The following is a 17204-nucleotide window of genomic DNA, read 5'->3' as shown; positions in this document are numbered from 1 at the left end:
CTTAGACGTGTATCGTAGCGTTGTACCAACTTTCCCATACCCTCGCTATAGAAGGCAGCCGCCAGTGCTCTCCGCCAATTCCCTACGCTGGCCTACGGCTCGTTGTCTTGTGCCGAAATGTTGTCTTCATAACCAGCGGTTCATGTGACCAGAGCTGAAACTCAGAGGGAGACAATTACGGGCTGTATTGTGGGCACTCTCACATTTCCATTTGAAAACGATGCAGGAGCATCTTCATTGCCCCTGCAGAATGCGGCTGAGAATTGTCTTGAAGACGAAACAGCACGACAGTTATGTAATGTTAGCTGCATAGCTTCAGGGGAAATTTCTCACCAGGCCCCCGTACTTGGCGGCAGACACTATTTTCTAGACATCTTTACGCACTCACTGCGAGCTCAGAAATGAGAAGAGCGACGTGATGCTAACTGGGGTTATACTAGAGACACTACCCAACACATCTGTGCAAAGCTTTATCGGATTTTCATAGTCGTTTCCATTTCGTGACCGATCAGACCTTACTTTCGGAATAGCCCTCGTATTTGTAGATATACATGTTGATCTGAGGTATGCTGATAAAACAGAAAGTGTAACTTATCAGTAATGAGTAATTCATGTCCAATTAGCTATGAGAGTCAATTATGATTATACGTAGGTCAAGCTTTAGAAGCAGAATTCTGGCACTGTGTAATGAATAATAAATTTCCATATAGCAGATTTGGATTAATGTCTATATAACAGGAAACATTGTACCTCTCATCTGACTGAGCATTAGTGATAATTCACATATGGCAGTGTAAAGGTTTGGCAAAATGAAATGATCAGTAGTTTAAAATTTTTCATTGGATGACCACATTAGTTATGGCGATGCAAATAGTTATATAAGACATATTTAGTGGTATAATGGAGCATTTAATATTATTGAATCTGTAGGATTGTAAAATAATTGCGTAAGTCAAGGTGTAAATGCTATATTTTGTTTGGATATTCAATTTTGCTTGTGTTCAAGACTGAAATGAAAAAGTTTGAATTTCTTCCTAAAGTTTGATGTGTGTTGGCCAAGTGAGTTATAAGTTAGAGTGATAGTAGTATGGACGGCACGAACCCCGCTGAAAGGACGGCATACCAAAGGGGTAGCTGTCATTCAACTAATTTTTTTTTGTCTTTTCTGAGGCAAGTTATAATAAATATGTAGTTAATGGCCAAGACAAACCTTTGAGAGTGAAGATTTTTGGTAATTGAATGTAAGACAAAGTTTTATAAAAATATTTACCATGCTATCTATGTTAATTAAGATATATTGATGTTGTATAATGTTTCTGTAGGGGCAGTTTGCTACCGGAGTCAATAGGGTATTATTTGTGATACGATGTAATTTTCTGTATTTGAACCTGAACTTATGTTCCTCATTTTCATTTATATACTATGTGATAATTTTTCCTATTATTCTTTTTCGCCTGTGGCTACAAAGAAGGTTTTTAGGGTGGGGATGTAAGGGATCCGTGATCCCACGACAATAGATGCTAGTATCCGATGTCCAGGTCGTTAGCAAACAGGAGTCGATTGTCGAGTGCTGCAGGAGGCAGTGAGACGAGTGTTGAGTGAGTAGTAGTGGAGTCTGTCAAGTGAGCGGTAGTGCGGGAGAGACAGGCAAGAATGGTGGTCGAGTGAGTTGTATACGAAAAAATTCACCGGAGTATGACGAGTGAGCACGTCCCCCTGATCATCACGGGGTTGACCCTCACTAATACCGATTCGCGAGTGATATGAAACAGAAAGTGACAAGTGCCGAATTACGTGTTTCGCGTCAACCGCGTCGGCCAGCAATAACCATGGATTGCAGTGAGGATTGTTGTGAATGTTAACCATCAGCATTGCGTGTGACAAAGTACTGAAAATCAGCAACCAATAAAAAGATATAACTGTAATTAGACGTGTAAGGCGAAGGTAGCAACTGCCTCAGAATTTGTGTGTTAGTAGGAAATGTATATCAGTTTGTACATCGCAACCTTTATGGTCCTTAATAAGAGACAAACTTTCAATCATTCCACTATTCAGTCTCGGAACAACCACACTCGGTTGAAATACCCCCGAAACCACAGCAGAAAAACCGATAGCCTTTCATCCATTAAGCACACGGTCATATAATCATAATAATTAACTGTTTGGCGGCTTCGACAAATTACACAAAACCCAATTTAGAAATTAAACGGGGGATGGACCGGTGGATCGGCCATAAAAGTGAAGTACAAAACCCACACCCTCCCTCCGAGAGAGGGAGGTGTCGGACTCAGGAACATTCGCTGCCTCACGGAGGTACTCTTCATGGTTACAATGTGCAAGGAGTGTTGCGGCAGGGGTGACTCTCTTACGAACCACTTACTGAATCTTCTTGCCTCCAAAATTCTCATTCACCTGGTGGCACTCGGTAACATTCCACCGTCATTTATGCACATGTCCTTCTTCATCGAGGCAATTAGTTACGTCCAAGATGATCTTCTGCGCACACAAATGTTTTGCACGAAATATTTTTGTGGGTTTTGATGAAAAGTGTAGATCGTAGCGTTGTTGATTACAAAAAAATGGCTCTGAGCACAATGGGACTCAACTCCTAAGGTCAATAGTGCCCTAGAACTTATAACTAGTTAAACCTAACTATCCTAAGGACATCACACACATCCATGCCTGAGGCACTATTCGAACTTGCGACCGTAGCGCTCCCGCGGTTCCAGACTACAGCGCCTAGAACTGCACGGCCACTTCAGCCGGCTGTTGATTACAAATTCCCTAGTTTGCACTGGCCGACGATTTGGAGAAATATACACCAGAGATTCTTCCCATCGTTGGAATTGGTAACGTGGTACTATGTAGCCCTTGGAAAGTGCAACACCAATCAATGGCTACACGATAGTGGATTGCTGGACACGGCACTCTGTTGTGTATGTCAGGATTTGGACGACGACGGTCACTGCCTCATTTGTGCAACAGCTAGGACGCCAAATAATTGCTACTTCTGTGCACCGCCGCGTATCATTACACCTGATTCCTTAATTCACCCTGAAGTAGACTACTTTTTGACGACAAAATCACGGGCGGTCATCTGAATGAAGAATGGACGGTGAAGTACCTTTATGGCGGTATCACAAATCGCGTCCGCGATTACTGGAATTTGTTACATAATGCTCATGACGAGATACAAAGATGGTCCCGGTATCGGAAAACTTTCACCAACTACCTCACGGGAATACTTGACGCGTCGCCGCGAAGCGTGCACGGTTAGCCAGCCGGAGTGGCCGAGCGGTTCTTGGCGCTACAGTCTGGAACCGCGCGACCGCTACGATCGCAGGTTCGAATCCTGCCTCGAGCATGGGTGTGTGTGATGTCCTTAGGTTAGTTAGGTATAAGTACTTCTGAGTTCTAGGTGACTGATGACCTCAGAATTTAAGTCCCATAGTGCTCAGAGCCATTTGAACCATTTTTTTGTGCACGGTTGAGTATGGAGCGTGTGTATGATTTTGTTCCTTTTCCCAGTCCTGTAGATGTTTTCGTGCGTGGACTGCACCTACGATCTCTGTCCCTTACGTTTTCAGTTATGAGTTGACGTTCTAATGGCCACATTGTTTACTCTCTCCCCGTATCGCCGATGGTTGTGGTGATGGTGGCAGGGACGCAGTAGTCAAGCCTCACGTGTCTGATGCATTCATACCTCCTCTCTTACGGTGATGCGACTCCAACGTGCTTTCGACAGTGGGTGTGAATCATAAACATTTATGTTAATAAAACTATATTTTCCCTTACATTGTTTTTATTCTACACAGTCAAAAAGTAAACAAAAATGGATAGCATCAAAAAAGTAGTAAACATCGCACAACATGAAGTCGCGAGATTGAGACCTTGTATTTTTTATGTCGTTCGTCCGGTGTCAGCTAAAGCTGTATTCTTCTTAAAAATGGTTAAGGCAGCCAGCCACTCATGAGAAGAGGTAAATCCAGGTTCGAGTCCCAGTGCAGCACAAGTTTTCAACTTTTGCCATTACATGACCACAATGCCTTGTGCTGCTGGTAGTCATGAATTCCCACACATCCCTTCTCTATGTTTCCCCATTCTCCTTTTCACATAAATGTATGCACCAGACGTGTCATCATGAGTGGTGTCTATTCTGTCGCACATGTCTGACAGAAGAGACACTGCTCACGTACATACACTTCTGCACAGTCACAGACCTATCAGTCTGGCAACAGAAGACTGCAAAAAGAAACCTGAATGTTTAAATTTCGCGTTTAAGAAATCAGTGTCACAGAAGGATTGTAAAGACATACCATCGTTTGGCCGTCACACAGTCTCTCCTACGGAGAGTTGCTCCTATAGGAGCAACTGTAAGAGTAAAAAACAAATAAGTCGCGAAGTTCAGATGGAATCTCAATCTGATTTTGCAGAGCGTACTCTTACAGCATTACTCTCCTTGTTTAGTTTGCCTTTATCGTGAATCTGTTGCCCCGAGCGAAGTCCCAAGTGATTGGAGAAAAGTGCAGGTCACTCCGTTTATAAGAAGGGCAAAACAAAGGACTAGCAGAATTACTGACCTTATCTTTAATATCGGTTTCCTGCAGAATTCATATACAGGGTGATCCAATAATTCAAATATCTTACGAAATAAGCGTCAAACGAAAAAACTACAAAGAACGAAATTCGTCTAGCTTGAAGGGGAAAACCAGATGGCGCTATGGTTGGCGCGCTAGATGGCTCTGCAATAGCTCAAACGGATATCAACTGTGTTCTTTTTAAATACGAACCCCCATTTTTTATTACATATTCATGTATTACGTAAAGAAATATGAATGTTTTAGTTGGACCACTTTTTTCGCTTTTTGATAGATGGGGCTGTAATAGTCACAAACATATGGCTCACAATTTTAGACGAACAGTTGGTAACACGTAGATTTTTTAAATTAAAATACAGAACGTAGGTACGTTTGAACATTTTATTTCGATTGTTCCAATGTGGTACGTGTACCTTTGTGAACTTATCATTTCTGAGAAAGCATGCTGTTACAGCGTGATTACCTGTAAATACCACATTAATGCAATAAATGCTCAAAATGATGTCCGTCAACTCCAATCCATTTGGCAATACATGTAACGACATTCCTCTCAACAGCGAGTAGTTCGTCTTCCTTAATGTTAGCACATGGATTGACAATGCGATGATGCATGTTGTCAGGTGTTGTCGGTGGATCACGATAGCAAATATCCTTCAACTTTCCCCACAGAAAGAAATCCGGGGACGTCAGATACGGTGAACTTGCGGGCCATGGTATGGTGCTTCGACGACCAATCCACCTGTCATGAAATATGCTATTCAATACCACTTCAACCGCACGCGAGCTATGTGCCAGACATCCATCATGGGCCGGCCGTGGTTGCCGAGCGGTTCTAGGCGCTTCAGTCCGGAACCGCGCGACTGCTACGGTCACAGGTTCGAATCCTGCCTTGGGCATGGATGTGTGTTATGTCCTTAGGTTAGTTAGGTTTAAGTGGTTCTAAGTTCTAGGGGACTAATGATCTCAGATGTTAAGTCCCATAGTGTTCAGAGCCATTTGAAACATTTGACCCATCCATCATGTTGGAAGTAAATCGCCATTCTGTCATGCAGTGAAACATCTTGTAGTAACATCGTTAGAACATTACATAGGAAATCAGCATACATTGCACCGTTTAGATTGCCATCGATAAAATGGGGGACTATTATCCTTCCTCCCATAATGCCGCACCATATATTAACCCGCCAAGGTCGCTGATGTTCCACTTGTCGCAGCCATCGTGGATTTTCCGTTGCCCAATAGTGCATATATGCCGGTTTATGTTACCGCTGTTGGTGAATGACACTTCTTCACTAAATAGAGCACGTGCAAAAAATCTGTCATCGTACCGTAATTTCTCTTGTGCCCAGTGGCAGAACTGTACACGACATTCAAAGTCTTCGCCATGCAATTCCTGGTGCATGGAAATATGGTACGGGTGCAATCGATGTTGATGTAGCATTCTCAACACCGACGTTTTTGAGATTCCCGATTCTCGCGCAGTTCGTCTGCTACTGATGTGGGGATTAGCCGCGACAGCAGCTAAAACACCTACTTGGGCATCATCGTTTATCGTGGTTGACATTTCACATGTGGCTGAACACTTCCTGTTTCCTTAAATAACGTAACTACCTGGCGAACGGTCCGGACTCTTGGATGATGTCGTCCAGGATACCGAGCAGCATACATAGCACACGCCCGTTGAGCATTCTGATCACAATAGCCATACATCAACACGATATCGACCTTTTGCGCAATTGGTAAACGGTCCATTTTAACACGGGTAATGTATCAAGAAGCAAATACCGTGCGCACTGGCGGAATGTTACGTGATACCACGGACTTATACGTTCTTGACTATTACAGCGAAATCTATCACAAAGCGAAAAAAGCGGCCAACTAAAACATTCATATTTCTTTACGTACTACACGAATATGTAATAAAAATGGGGATTCCTATTTCAAAAAACGCAGTTGATAGCCGTTTGACCTATGGCAGCGCCATCTAGCTGGTCAACTATAGCGCCATCTGGTTTCCCCATTGAAGCTAGACGAGTTTCGTTCTTTTTAGTTTTTTCGTTTGATGATTATTTCGTGTGATACTTGGCCCAGTCACTATCAATGGACCACCCTGTATATATCCTTGAGGCGGAAGAGCTACTGTCAACAAATCAGTATGGATTTATAAGCCATTGCTCGTGTGGAACTCAGTTGATGTTTTTTCACATAATATCACGAGAGCCATGGATGGAGGGCAACAGGCGTATTTCAAATTCCCAGATTCCTGGGAAACGTTCGACCGGGTGCCCCACTGCAGACTGTTAGTGAATGTCAAAGGACACGAAGTAGGTTTCCAGATATGTGATTAGCTCGAAGACTTCTTAAGCAATATATTTCAGTACGTTATCCTCGATGGTGAATGTTCATTAGAAGTAAGGGTGTCGCCAGGAACGCCGCCTGGAAGGTGTGATACGACCGCCATTGTTCTCCACATACATAACTAATCAAGGTGAGGTGAGCAGCATTATGCACTGTTGGCTCATGACGCTGTAGTACACGGGAAAGTATCATCGCGGAACGACACACGACGTATTAAACAGAATTTTTATTCTGTGTGACGAATGACAGGTTTCTCTACATGTATAAAATGTAAGTTAATGCAGATCAATAGGGAAAACAATCTTGTAATTGTCGAATACGGTATAAGTGACGTGCTGCTTGAAAAATTCGCCTCTGTTAAATACCGAGTGTGACACTGCAGAACGACAAGATAGGGAACGAGCACGTAGGAATAGTAGGACGGAAAACGAATGGCCAGTTACCGAATGTAGGGAATTTTAGGAAAGAGTAGACCTGTTTAGGAGATGGCGTGTGGAACACTTGTGCAACCAATTGTTGAGTACCGGTCGAGTGTTTGGGTTCCACACCAGGTCGGGTTAAAGAACGACATGGGGGCAGTTCACAGGCGGGCTGCCAGATTTGTTACTGACAGTTCGACAAACACGCGAGTATTAATGAGACGCTTCGAGAACTCAAGTGGGAACCTCTGGAGGGAAGACGCCGTTCTTCTCGCGGAATACTATTGAGAAAACTTAGAGAACTGACGTTTGAAGTTGATTGCAGAATGTGCGTACTGCCGCCAACGTATATTTTGAGTGACCACAGACATAAATTAGGGCTTGTACAGGGGCGTGTAGATAGTCGTTTTCCCTCACTCTATTTGCGAGTGAAATAGGAAAGGAGATTTCTAATAGTGGTACAGCGTACGATACGCCTGGCACCATATGGTGGTTAGCGGGGTGAGTACGTAGCTATAGACACTGATGAACATGTGGGTGTGCATACCTGCTGCTGATACTGTCAAAAGTCTTCATAAATACCAAATGAAATGCTGTTGGAGAGACTAGAAAATACTTTATTATGGCTAACTGAATATCAGCTGGGATAACGAGCAACTACTTCCATCGCATTGGACTTAATTCTTTTTAGAGGATATCACATATAATAACCTGAATTCTTCTTCGAGGGCTTCTTCCTTTCCGAAGGCTTCTAAGGTCTTCAGTAATGCTGGATCTTCCCACCATTCCGATACCATGTTTGTTAGTATAGCAAGAGTGAGATATCAACAGCAATGACAAGTTCTTCCAACGGACTCCAAAAAGGTTTTTGGGATCCTGTGTTTCCGTCCATTTTTGCATATTAGTGTGCTCTAGAGCCTATCTTGCGAATCATATTGAAGTATTTTTCAAGCTTCTCATCTAGCGTAAAGATAGAAACAGCAGTGAATAGTCTGCCATATAAACAGGGTCAGAACTTGCTGATTTCCCAAACAACTGCAAAGCGCTTTTCACAGTCATTGAGTATGGAGAGTGTTCTGGAGGTGTAAGTTATCTGTCTTCCTGTCCCTACCTGTGTTTTGCACTATAACTGCACCTACCCCATAACTGCTAGCATTGGTGTCTAGTTCAATTCTCCTCTTCTTGTTAAAGACTACCAAGATCCATGAAAATGTCAGGCCTTACTTAAGAATACGTCTTTCCTGGTCCTTGCTGTAAGAAAATTTGGCGCCTCTCCGCAGCATTCTTATGTTGGCAACGGTTTACAGCTGAAATCCTTTACGATCTGTCTGTACCAGAAGGACAGTCTGAGGGAATCTCTCACATCATGAACATGCTGGGGAGCTGAAACATCTGAACTGACTCTAACCTTCTGGATAAGGACACAACGTGCTCTTTTATCTAGAAGGTCCAATATCTTTCATTTCTTTGGCAGCGATGAAGCACTTGCTTGGATTGTGGCAATGATCTTCATTAAGGACACACTTCGGAAGAATTGTCAAGCACATTAGACACTCTAAAAATGTCTTCGAGAAATACAGTGCCATCCAGGCAATAAAGATACGTATGTCCACCATTTAAGATGTAAAAAAAAAAAAAAATAGCCTATCGCGCGTTATAAGGTGGCTTGAGTGATGGACGAACCAAACAGAACTATTAAAAGTTATAGAGGCCATCGGGTTTTATGAGAACAGTCCTCTTCCCGGTCAGACTTCTCAATATTTATCTCCCAAGAGCAAGTCTGCATATCGACGTCGAAGAAATACTACGCTCCCTTTAGACAGTCTAAGATGCCATCTGTTTGTGGTTGTGGCAATACATCAGTTTTCGTGGTTTGATATAGTCACCTGTAATTCCTTCTGAACTGTCAGTCTTTTAGTTAGTGTCACCATACATGAATGATGACCTATGGGTTCGTGCAGTCAGCCACCAAAAACGCCATATAGCCAACACTCACCTATCACTTTGTCGTTCGTAGTGTGACATAATCGTGGTGATATCGTAGATGTTTTTCTAGTCATGGCGCTCACCTGACCTTTGTGGACTGGTTTGGTTCCTCTTGTGCACATACTCTTAGGAAACAGTTCCGGCTGTTCATGGCAACTGCTGACCCAGCTCTTAGACTTTTGATGGTAGTGATGTGAGCTGGTGTAAGACTTTCATACTGTACAAGTTGAAGTAGACGTTGCCTAGACACATCGTGATGTACCACTCTCGCATTTAGTTACGCGTTCGAATTCCTGTAGCCATTACGTCCGATGGTGGCTAACGTGTTCGTGTAACACTGCTGGATCTCTTATTTGGATCTTTCTCGCCTATGCTTTTGTATCTCTTGCTGCCGCAACGTGGGCAGTAGAGGAAAGTACTGTTTGGACCAGCTTTCCTGCCTCTGAAGGCGACGGGTGTTTGAAGCCTTACTGATAACACGTCGAGATACCTGGTGTCTACACCAAACTATGTCACGTGGAATCTAGTTACAAGAGCGTGGTCTTCACCAAAAGCTGACGTTTCACTCTGGAAGCTTGTTTAGTGAACACACACGAAATTATGCTTACGGATATGCAATGTCGAAATGTCATGGAATTAAAACAATCCCAGGAAACTGCTCTGCCAGCAGATTTCAAACTTGCCTCGGTTTGTGTAGTACTTTTCGCCATAACCAACCTTTAAATATTAGATAGAATATACATGGGTCAAGAAATACCGTGAAACCAAACGATGAATATCTTACAAAATATTAGAGATTTCCCATACTCGATGACTGATGTTTCTCAGTTCATACTACACAAACTGTATACAGCGAACTGTAGTGTGATGTGGTGTAGTAGGTCTTCTATCTACGAGATGCGCTGCTGCTACTGTGCGATTTCTAAAAGGCATATTGAAAGGGTCCTGTAGCCACCTTTCATTGCCAACTCTCGTAGTGGTCAAGTCGGCAAAGAGGTTTCCGCTACTTGTGAGAAATCCACCTGCGTTAGGTTGGTGGCGGAAATGGCATCCTGGGGTTTTCCGGTCCACGCGGAGCGTGGAAGAGGCTGGAGAAGCGGGAGGCAGTCCGCCGCCGGTACGGGAAGCGTACACAGCTGTGCTCCAGTCGAAGAAGGGTGAGTTGGACTGACTGCGTGGCGCGTTGTCACATAGAGACGGGAGCTTTTAGCTTTTGGTCTCGAATTTCGTCTTATAAAGATTTACTTGCCGGGTTGCAGCAGGGAATGCAAGGCTTTTGTAGACTTTCAGTTTGATTCCCAATGCAGTCTTGACTTTGATCCGTGAGAGGAACGCAGCACAAAGGAGTTGCATATGTTGAAGTGCCCTCGGCTCAGTGTGAATGTTTATGTGCCTACAACTGTGTGTGTATGCTTCTAATCTTTTCCGGATCTTGGTAATTTTTGTGTATTTGTGAATTTTCTTTGTCTCATGTGATTAAAATTTGGCCACGGTCCATAGAAATTGTCTCCGCAGACCGAGTGGGCACGCGAGTCTGTTATGAAACGTATAGTATTTCACAAGCAATTGTACATAGTTAGCATGCAACAGCAGTCTATAGATGCACTACATCAATGTTTTAAGGAATAAATAAGTTTGCCTTCAATTTTATCTTGTGTACCGATGTTACGTCGCCGTTACCTTCGCCATTTACCTTGTAGTTTTCCTTGTTGGCCCACCTATAGCGTTTCCATGTGCACAGGTGTAGTGATTAGTGTCCCTTTTTTTATCTGAAACAAATGCTCTGGAATAGATCGTGTTTTCACGAATCTTGCTGCAGGCTGCACTTACGCATGGTGTTCACGCCCTATTTACTTTACTCAATATTTGATTCACGGGAAGAATGCCTGGATCATATTAATAACTACATCCCATTCTTTATCAATGACTTTACAATGAATGTTCTTTTGTGAGTTTTTCTTATTAATAAATTAAGTAATTTTCCGACTCAGTGCTACCTCTTCTTTGTCGTGTGGCAAGAGTTGGTGGCGACCCTATCTTTTATATTGATTTCAGTGTCAAATAGCATTTTCTTATTCAAAGTGCGCGTGGCTCTTTTAGCTATCAGGATACATTCAAAGGGCGCTTCATGCTTCTTGCACATAGCGTCCTTTTATTCACGCTACTTACAATATAGGTGTCGCAACAGTCGAGATCTCCCTAAATGGTACTATTGTTAAAACGTTGTCTAATGAAATGCATGCCCCAAAATACCATATGCACAACCATCTTCTGGTGAAACAACTTGTCAGTCAGGCTTTAGCTAGCATCGTGTTTCATTATTTTTTTCTCAGGGCACTTAATTTCTAATTATGATAGGTTAATTAATCGACCAATTCCAAAGTGTATGCAAAGAGCGATATTATCTGTGACAGTGCATAACGACTGTAGAGGACTTCCCTTAATTTCTATTACGTCGTTCTTCTGGTAGTCAGCGGGGAGTGAAGGCGTGGCCCGTGCAGTTTCGACCCGCCTCCCGCCCTCAGCGAGCGAGGCGAGTGGCAGCGGCAGCGGCGTGCACCGGACCACCGCGAGCAGCGAGCCGCCTGCCGTCGCGTTCCTACCGCGGCGTTCGTCTCTCGCAAGGTTAGCAGCACTCGACGAAGAAGGCGGTTGCGTGCCGAGTTCAGTGAACTTGCTCACGCCTCGCCGTAGAGGCGAACATTAATACGCAGTTTTCTACGAAGGAACCGAGCACCCACACAAATCGCGTGTCCTGTACGATAATGTCGCACTTTTATCAAGTAACCGAGGGGTACCTGCACAGGCGAGTCTTTTGTCTCTCACCAATGGGCTGCCAGCGCTATAAATGTAAGCAATGAGAAGGCAAAGTTACAGGGAGTTTTGGTGGCACACTATATGGCAAGTCGGAGTTCGGAATCTTTGGAAACTACGATTTGCAATAGGGGCAACGGCAGGTTTTTGGAACGAAGATCGGTATAGGTTGGCGTTCCGAATCTTCTGGAAAGCGACGCCGAACCTTCCGGAACACAATTATTAGGAGTTTTCGGACAGAAGAAATAAAGTATGCGGTGTCAGATTGGCGAAAATGGCAGTTTTGGCGGGCTCAAATGGTTCAAATGGCTCTGAGCACTATGGGACTTAACTTCTAAGGTCATCAGTCCCCTAGAACTTAGAACTAATTAAACCTAACTAACCTAAGGACATCACACACATCCATGCCCGAGGCAGGATTCCAACCTGCGACCGCTCGGCCACTCCGGCCGGCTTGGCGGGCTCACACCCCGAAGGAACTGCAGAATGCGGATACATTTGTTCACCTGAGAAGTGAAATCTTTTTGTGAGGTATGATTTTAATTTCGTGTTAAAAATGTTTGAAAGTACCTAGTAATCACCCGCAGCACAGTACTATTTTAGATGTACGCAATCTTCGTATTTTGCGGTTTTGTGTTAAACGTTATTTACTGTTTTTGTAAAAATGAAAAATAAAACAACAAAACAACAGGTGGCAACAGAAGCGACTGCGAGAGCAAATGCCCTTGGGTAACTATCTGCTGCAGAAACCGCCCTCTCGGAGAGATGTTGGGTGCCCATTAACACAAGTAAACGTAGCAAGTCGACACCCAGTGAGACCCAGTGCTATGCTTCCGCACTCCTCGATGTTCCCAGAGCGAATAACGCTCCTTGCTGCGGCGCAGTGTACCTCAGCAGCTTATTGCTAACGTAAATATGGGAAAGTGATCTTGGAATTCCTGTTTGAAATCAAGGGACTGGATGATCCACCGTCAAGATGATGGCGGCTTCTTACAGAGTAAAGCAGTCTGAAACCCAAAGGACCGTTTGCCACTAAAGCGCTATATTTAGGCCCGAGTATGGCCTTCTGATCTTCTACCTAACTTCTAGCTAACTGTAGGGTATATGCAGTAAAAATGGATTTCAAGCGACGATACTATTTGGCGTTTTCCGCAATTAAAAATCATTCCCAGAGTACAAACAAATGACAAGTGACAGAAAGGAAAACAGGAACAACTGGGTAGCGAACGTAGAACCAAGCGGTGGCATAGCCAGACACCGAACTGCAGAATCCGGTCACATTTGCCACCATTTGGAAGGCTACAACTCGCGAATTTAAAACAATACGTCAAGTTATCACCAACTCTTTTAGCCAAATACAGCATAATGAATAAAGAACCCGGAAAACAGAAAGCCCAATGTACAGAGGATATGATGCCTTCAAATACACTCCTGGAAATTGAAATAAGAACACCGTGAATTCATTGTCGCAGGAAGGGGAAACTTTATTGACACGTTCCTGGGGCCAGATACATCACATGATCACACTGACAGAACCACAGGCACATAGACACAGGCAACAGAGCATGCACAATGTCGGCACTAGTACAGTGTATATCCACCTTTCGCAGCAATGCAGGCTGCTATTCTCCCATGGAGACGATCGTAGAGATGCTGGATGTAGTCCTGTGGAACGGCTAGCCATGCCATTTCCACCTGGCGCCTCAGTTGGACCAGCGTTCATGCTGGACGTGCAGACCGCGTGAGACGACGCTTCATCCAGCCCCAAACATGCTCAATGGGGGACAGATCCGGAGATCTTGCTGGCCAGGGTAGTTGACTTACACCTTCTAGAGCACGTTGGGTGGCACGGGATACATGCGGACGTGCACTGTCCTGTTGGAACAGCAAGTTCCCTTGCCGGTCTAGGAATGGTAGAACGATGGGTTCGATGACGGTTTGGATGTACCGTGCACTATTCAGTGTCCCCTCGACGATCACCAGTGGTGTACGGCCAGTGTAGGAGATCGCTCCCCACACCATGATGCCGGGTGTTGGCCCTGTGTGCCTCGGTCGTATGCAGTCCTGATTGTGGCGCTCACCTGCACGGCGCCAAACACGCATACGACCATCATTGGCACCAAGGCAGAAGCGACTCTCATCGCTGAAGACGACACGTCTCTATTCGTCCCTCCATTCACGCCTGTCGCGACACCACTGGAGGCGGGCTGCACGATGTTGGGGCGTGAGCGGAAGACGGCCTAACGGTGTGCGGGACCGTAGCCCAGCTTCATGGAGACGGTTGCGAATGGTCCTCGCCGATACCCCAGGAGCAACAGTGTCCCTAATTTGCTGGGAAGTGGCGGTGCGGTCCCCTACGGCACTGCGTAGGATCCTACGGTCTTGGCGTGCATCCGTGCGTCGCTGCGGTCCGGTCCCAGGTCGACGGGCACGTGCACCTTCCGCCGACCACTGGCGACAACATCGATGTACTGTGGAGACCTCACGCCCCACGTGTTGAGCAATTCGGCGGTACGTCCACCCGGCCTCCCGCATGCCCACTATACGCCCTCGCTCAAAGTCCGTCAACTGCACATACGGTTCACGTCCACGCTGTCGCGGCATGCTACCAGTGTTAAAGACTGCGATGGAGCTCCGTATGCCACGGCAAACTGGCTGACACTGACGGTGGCGGTGTACAAATGCTGCGCAGCTAGCGCCATTCGACGGCCAACACCGCGGTTCCTGGTGTGTCCGCTGTGCCGTGCGTGTGATCATTGCTTGTACAGCCCTCTCGCAGTGTCCGGAGCAAGTATGGTGGGTCTGACACACCGGTGTCAATGTGTTCTTTTTTCCATTTCCAGGAGTGTAGTATCGTAGGCTTTTAGGTGACTGATCTTTCATACGAGTCTTTTGTACAGTCAGTTCCAGCAGAATCTCATTACCGGAGGGGGAGTGTAGCATCCTGTGCCTACAGCGAAAGCACCCATTAAGTCCTCTGGGTTCTGAGATCCACGATGCTCGAAGGCGATTTCTGAACAGCTAGAGAGAAAAACACAATGATACGGGTAATTCGGCATATCTAATCATTTCCAGAACAGAGAAGGTCATTAAATTAATTTCTTTGATGCATCACAATATCACCTCTTTCCCATCCAAAGTTGAAAAGATCGAAGAAGATTTATTTTCCATTACCAGCAATCTCTCGCTATATGCTGCGGAGGATTTTATTGTGATCTGGAGGAGCGTCATTTGCCAGAGAATAGGCGGCTATAAACCATTCTCGCTGTAACCTTAACCTCCGTGACATCCATTTCCCCTGCGGAAGATGGACAGAATCGAGTGGTATGGTTCACAAAACGTTCAGAAACAGCGTAGGTGTAAACATGCTGATTGGCTGAAGTCGCCGCAGATGGTCGGCTGCACGTTAAAACAAGTAAAGCTTGACATTGAAAGTTATGTCCTTAGAAGGAAGTGAAATGAGTGCTCAAGCGTTGACACACAATGTGGTTTTATTTTCGCGACTAGGTAGGTGAAACGTACGATGAAACTGGCACAACAAGCACTCTGTGGGTCAATTCTCAGTGAGATGTTGTACCACCTCGACCTCGGATGCATTCACTGATTTGTTTGTATTCTCTCCTGAGGTAAACTGTGGCTGACGCCTGATATTCTGCGTATTCGCACTGGGATGGAGCTGACATCCGAGATCGCTACTCAAAAGTTTCAGTGGGAACCGACAGCGAAACCCTGCTGGTCAAAGAAATTCACAGGGACGTTTGCAGTGTCCTGTTGAAAAGTGCTCGTTCACGCAGCGCACCCACCAGCTGCCGCAGTGCGTGGGCATTGTACGTACCGTGTCAGACCCAAGAACGTGGGCACGAGACGAGCACGGTAATACACTCTGGTAGCCATTTTGTCCGTACCAGATGATTACTCTTCTAATCGTTAACGTACGCTCTGGTGGCATGTAAGCGTACAGAGCACTTGGTCATCTTCACTACTGTGAAACACTTCTGTTCCACTGAACAAGTACACCTAGCTCTTAAGTTATGCATTTTCAAGCCCATATTTACTGGACAATCTTGTTTTGGTCCATACTACCACCTCCGAAAGTTGTCTACGCTACAAGCGCAGCAACAACAGTATGGGCACGTATTCCACTGTCAAGAGTATCGGAACGTATCGGAACGTTTTTCGCCTATAGCTATAGAAGGGGACGCCTTACCTCAGGCTGATACATTTAGTCTTCTCCAGCGTACCTGAAAGATTGTAATATCATCATAGTCTTACCCTGTATGTGGACCAGCTAATACAGAGGCAGCGAAGATTTCGGCTCGCGGCTGTGCCCGGGCATGAGAAGCAACACACGTTTCCCCCACCGCCACGCCACGCTGTCTAAGGGCGAAGTGGCGGAAGAAGGGAAAACTGCGAAAGCGCCACATTTACCTTGCAATGCAGTCACACTGCATACTACTTGCTTTTATATTTCACATTTATCAACAACATAGATCACGAACATAACAATTTTTGAATATTAATTAATATTTTTGGCGCGCTGAAGACATAATTTTTATCTGGTCGGCTTTTGGAGACACGCAGACTATTTTACAGTTACCAAGTAACTGTGATTTGTTTAGCTTCATAGTCGAAAAAAGGTCTCCCACACAAATATGTCGATCGAAAAATTGTACCACTTTTGCAACCTCATTATAGAAATTTGGAAACTCTACGTGAGAAAAGGAATGTAGGCGTCGTGGACAGTTTTAAGGTAAAAAGATTTGTCATTAATACTGGAATTATCTTGCAGGTCAGTCAGTCGCGCTTTTAAATGAAACGACACATGGTCTCGAAAACAGCTCGGTAAAGATGTAACTGTAAGACTGACTGTATCCTCAAAATCTGTATAAAAATATCTTTGTGTTTCTTTCGATGCCAGACGAATTCTTCAGACCTCGCGTTTCCTTTAACGCCAGTTAGCTTGCGGAACTGGATCGTCTTTGTCAGAATGTGTCCCCACGACAAGGGGGATTTCTTTTTAAACGCGTCC

This window comes from Schistocerca nitens, chromosome 6 (assembly GCF_023898315.1).
Source record: "Schistocerca nitens isolate TAMUIC-IGC-003100 chromosome 6, iqSchNite1.1, whole genome shotgun sequence".
In the NCBI taxonomy this organism is placed as follows: Eukaryota; Metazoa; Arthropoda; class Insecta; order Orthoptera; family Acrididae; genus Schistocerca; species Schistocerca nitens.
This window is presented reverse-complemented; position numbering follows the sequence as displayed.